Source organism: Cryptomeria japonica, chromosome 11 (assembly GCF_030272615.1).
Source record: "Cryptomeria japonica chromosome 11, Sugi_1.0, whole genome shotgun sequence".
NCBI classification, from domain to species: domain Eukaryota; kingdom Viridiplantae; phylum Streptophyta; class Pinopsida; order Cupressales; family Cupressaceae; genus Cryptomeria; species Cryptomeria japonica.
Window position 1 is genome coordinate 640,851,235 of NC_081415.1, and position 6,000 is coordinate 640,857,234.

Consider the following 6,000-nt stretch of genomic DNA (forward strand, 5'->3'; position numbering starts at 1 on the left):
GATTCCAACATATATGGGGACCAAGAAGAGAATTATAAGAAAATACAATAGAATCTTGCTCCATAGGAGAGGCCATCAATGCCATTTTTGACAAAGAAGAGGGCCCAATCGATGAGGCAGGAGGTGTCACTATAATTGGCACTACAGGCTTAGATGCGAACACCCTTCTCCATTTTTCTCTAGGAGCATTTAGAGGAATAGAGGGTACCCTCAAAGGCTAAGATACATGATCTAAGAGTGAAGGATGAGCATGATGTGATCTCTTACCCTTGCCATAGTGATTAGGACGAGGGATATCTGCTAGGATTGACTACTCAAATGATGGGGAGGAATTAGACGTTGACAACACATATTCCTTTCCCTTATCTATACTAGGCATAGTTGTGGGAACAAAAGACACCACCCATGCACCACCAATGGGTGGTATCTAGTATCTTGGACAATATGCACAATACCCTCGTGAGGAAATTTTAGACATTTGTGTACCATTGAAGGAACTCCATTTATAGCAACCAACTAGGGAATACCAAGCTTTACCTAGAATATACTCGACTCGAGGATAATAAAAAATGTACTAGATACAACCTTGGGTTCCACAAGGACCATCAAGTTATTGCACCCCAAAGGTAGAAAAAATAACTCATCATGCATCCAAATGGTAGCATGACACTCATCATATCTCACCTTGAAGGCCATTAATGAACAAAGCCTCTTTTGTAATTACATCAACTCTATATGAAGGGTCAACCATAATACTTGTAACAATGTTACCATTTATCTTGGTAGGTATGTAAAGTGGAGTGGGCTCCCCACAATACAAAGCATCCATAGGTGTGAAATATATGTCAAAACATTTCATCCTCTAGATTGGGAGCAAAATCAAAATGATAGTGACCACATTTACATAATGACCATCACTTGATGCAAGAGTAGATGACATAAATTAAATTTGATGAATGTGACATAAATGGATCAGTATAGATTTGAAGCTCACTATTTGCCTTATCAATAGACTTATTATATTTTTTGCATTTTATTGTCGACTTGGATGGCACCACTACCTACATGGTCTTAGATGATATGTTACAGAAACATACAACGCTTAGAGTCATGGCTTGGTACACAGTGATATTGGCAAAAATTTGAACCATCATACCAATGAGGGTATGGTCTGTTGTTAGGAAGTGGTATGATCTTAGGGAGGGTTAGCAAATTACCTTTTAATAGCTTTTTTAATATGCTCAAATAAAAATTGGATAATTTAGCAAATACCTTATTTTTTTGAGGTTCCTAAGTATTTTTCTCAGTTGGTTGAGGAATTATAATTACATTGGCCACAACTTTATTCTTTTGAGACCCACTCAATTAAGACACACCTCCAAAGGCATCAACATGAGCATTTAGAGAAAAATCTCCAAACTGAGTCAGTGTATGTTGATAATTAGTTAGAGCGCTATGGAGATTAGTGTAGTTCAGATATCTATTTAAGGAGATTTTTTTAAAATTTGGCTGAATATTACCAAAAAGAATTCTTTCGAGATCACCATATAGCAAGGCATAAGGTACTTATATATATATTCTGATATCATGAAATAAAATTAGTTATCTTCTCATTTGACCTTTGTTTGCAATGAATAAGGTTAATAGTGGTGAACTTGTTGCCAATGTTAGCTTGGAATAGTTTGAGAAATGCATCCATCAATTGATCAAATATTTGAATAGAATAATATTGTAGAGAGTTTTACTATTCTAGCATGATCTCATTAAGAGATTGGGTGAATAATTTAAGTAGAACACAATCCAGAAGCTTGTGATAATCATTGCATAAGGTCAGAAAAAAATTACTATTTAAATGCAGATCTTTGTGACCATTATACCGATCAAACTTCAAAGTCTCAAGCCTTTGGGGAATTTTGGTATTTAGGATGTACAATGTAAACAGTCTCTAATGATAATATAGTGGTAGAGAAGATTGGTTAGTAGTAGTTGTAAGGTTGGTAAGATGTTGTCAAAAATGTCTCATGTTTTACAAGATGTTATTTTTAGAAAAATGGCATCTCAACCTTGCATATACATAAGGTTACTATTTTAAGTAAATTTTCACTTGAGCATGGACCAAATTTTTTCCAAAGCTTTCAATTGGCTAGATAAGCACGCTGATAAATTTTTGTTGCAAGATCATGTATAGATTTGAAGATATTAAAGTTTTCATTTTTGAAAGTTGCTAATGAAAGTTTCACAATCAATTTTTAGGGTTTTAGAGGCTCCGAAATGGCTTGAAAGTGTTTGTAACCAACATAGAAGTTTATAGCTTGATAGTGCATGTTGTGAGCTTTCTAGGGCTTCAAAAAGTTTGTCAATCGATCACCCAGTTCAAAAGTTATGGACTCCAAAAGTTGGGTCTCCTAAAATAGGAAATATTAAAACGCGTTTGACACATAAATGAGTTGTAAATGGGAGTTACACATGTCGGTGTGTGTATTGACACATCATATGTCATCTTGTATTGGAGATAAGATAGGCACCACTCTTAGTGGTTTTAGCCCATGGTTTTGTATTGTCATTTGACAATTTCATGTATTGTATCTCCTATATATTAGGTGCATGAGATGGAGGTTGTGTGCAAGAGTCAAATAGCTATTTATCTGCCTCTAGATCTCTAGGGGTGATAGTCCTATGAGAAGTTTTCTTTGCAAGTTTATTGTAATCTCCTAAAAGGATTTTCCCCATGTAAATCATTGTATTGTGGTATGCATTCTATTCTTGTTTATTTTTGTTAAGTTTCTATAATTGTTGTAAATATCTTTAAAAGTTTTGCATTACCCTCCTCTCAAGGTTAGTGTAGGAAGTTGATCCATTACTTAAATTCCTTATAGGTATTGAGGGTATTATTAACAAGTAGAGTATGCATAGAAATAGAGACATGAGGACTAGAACCAACACCAAGACCAGTGGTAGCACTAGGGCTAGTGCAAATACCCACACCAATGCTACCAGAAGGAGTGAAAGTGACAATAGAAGAGATAGCGATCATGATAGTGTACCCCAAGGGAGGATGAGAGACATTGATGGTCAAAATAGTACCACTAGTCAAAGGGTCAATCGTAGGACCTATATCCACCATGTGAACTAACACCCCATGAATTGTAGCACCAACCTATAGACTAGTGGTATCAAATTTATTATCTTGGTGTTTAGATTCAACAAGAGGAACATGAGATCTCACAATTGTAGACAATGCCCTTAGCACAACCAAGCCCTCATGATCTAAAATAAGCATTTCTCTTATATTATTAATCATAGAGAAAGCCTCAAGAAGGACATTTTATTGATTCAATAATCCTTCTAAATCCCTCAAGTTCTTCTCGAGGGATTGAATATGATAAAATGGAACCATAAGAGTAGATTCATGGTCCACATTAGGGGGAGACCTTGGAGGGGTATTCGTCAAGATATTGTTTTAGGAGTTAGGATTTAAACCAAATTTAGTAGAGCCTTTTGGAAAATACTTGAAGGAAGAGTCCAGGAAGTGAAAAGATCATTAGGGTCTATAGTCCTAGAGAACATCAAATTGGGTCTTGTAGAACTATAATGATTCAGGGGGAGGCTAGGTCTAGAAGTCCTCCTCACTACAACTCTTGAATTATTCTAGGTCATAAATCTCGTATTAAAGCTTTATAACACCTCTAAAACCTCAAGAATGCACAAGAGAGAGACCTTACACAAGCACTGATAGTTTAAGTTTGTGAAAAGTTTTACAATATTTTGTAATAAATTCTAAACAAGAGACAAGTTGACGTCAAATTCACCCAAATGTACTAGAGTAGGAATACTGAACCATTGCAAAGGGTGCTCAGACCCCTTGAGGACTTAATTACCTCCACTCCACTCAAAGTAAACCTTTAAGGTCCTCTAACATCCAAGTTTACTCATTAAGGATGGAAATGCGTATAAAACTCTTTGATGTTGATAGACAAAAAAAATTTAACCATGAGAACCGAAAGTGTAGGTCGTTGATAGCATCTTGAAAGATTTGTGTGCTCCCTTTCTAGGATGCACATGTGGGTCAACAATGATAGTGTGGCATGCAAGCATCTCATATTAACAAAACACAAAAGACTATACAAAAAAGTACAAAAATAACCAGACATAAATTTTAAGCACTAAATGTGATAACACAAAGACAAAAAGATAAAACTAACTAAAATGAACCAATACAAAGACAAATATGGGAGAAAGTTTCAAAAGAGGTTCAATGAATGAAGCTTCTAGCCGATATTATTCAACTCTTCTCCAAACCTACAGACAAAACAAACGATGACAAAAAATTGTGGGGCTTGATTAAAAGGTTTGTCATAGTTAGACCTTTGTTTTAGTGTTTTCACCTCCATAAACAACCAAGATTAATGGATTAATAAAAGATAATTTAAAGAACCATAAAAGAGATAACACAAAATGATATGCTAAAATGGAGAAGAGAAAATGAACAATGCAACAAGTGAGAGAGAAAGAACTCCCCTTGAACACCAAAATGTTGAGGCTTGTTGGAGTGAAGACAAGCACAAATCCCTCAATTGTTTGAAGCTTTGGAGATGACAATAATTCAATGAACGGATGCAACAATCATGGAAGAGATGCAAGGAAACCATTGATTAATCCCTATAAAGCACGAGGATTGAACAAGAGAGTTTAAGATTGTGAGAAGATGATGTAGGAGCATTAGAGCATTTTTTTATTTTCTTGTTTTATCATACTATTTTGGCTTTGAATTAATTTTAGTGGGTAGTTATGGATGGTACAAAATAGCTGTAAGGTAGAAGGGAAACTGGAGAGAAAATATTGAAGGGAGAATGACTAGATAGGGGGATAGAGGATAAAACAAATTGAGATAGAGAGAAAGATGATAAGGAGGGGCCGATCAGGGAAGATAAGTCAGTGAGAAATTAGAGAGTAGAAAGATTTGGACTTTGAAAAAATCAAGAAGAGGAAACCCTGGTAGAGTAAGGAAGATATAAAAAGATGAATTGTTGATGACATGAGGAGAGATACATCTTTTCCCTTGTTGGCAATGCTGGATAAATTTGATGTGTTGTAATCGATTTGACTTTCATTGTAGATTTTAGAATAAGCATTTGATGTGTTTGTTAAAATAATTTCGCCTCTAGTTTAGGATTCCCATTATGTTTAACTAATCAACCATGACGTATATACCTTTGTTTTAAGTTACTTTTACTTCCTATCAAATAAACTTTCTCTATGTCAATACCTATTGTTGTCAATACAATTAGAAACCTGATTTTGTTTGCAAAACTTTCGGGTTTTGAAATTTACTTTCATCAACAAAAAGCTAGAGAGAGAAAATGAATGAAAGATAACAAGATAAAGAGACTAGAGAGGCATCCTGACTTTGGTGGGCACAAAAGGAGGTATTATATTGCAAAAATTAGTAGGTATAATGTCTCAATGACCACCTTTAGTTCCAATATTCACAAGACAAACACATGACCATTCTGACATTTTTGGGACACCCATATGTCCTAGAATAAAATAGTTCACATAGTTAGGAAATTAGGCAAAAAGGATGACAAAGTAGGCTTAGTGGGTGGCTAACGTGGAAACTTGGACATCATTTCCAATTTAGCTTAAAGAAAAGGTGACATGTGATGTGGAATGCAATTTACAGTGTTACAACAAGTATTATAGAATTATGATTTTAAATAATAGAAAGATTCAATTGGGAATATTTCTATGCAAAGGTTGAGTAAATTTTAATATATTTGGTGAAATACCTCATTCACTCCCTCTTGGTATCAAATTTTAATGACTCATCTTCTAATATCATTAGATACATGTTATTTAAAAATCAAAAAGTCAAAAGTGTGAGTTACTATTTGAGTTTTGTTTTACTTTAACATAAAAAAGCATATTTGTCTTAATTTTAATTTATTTATATGGTACAAGCACATATTAACTAATGATAATTATTTTGAAATCTACATT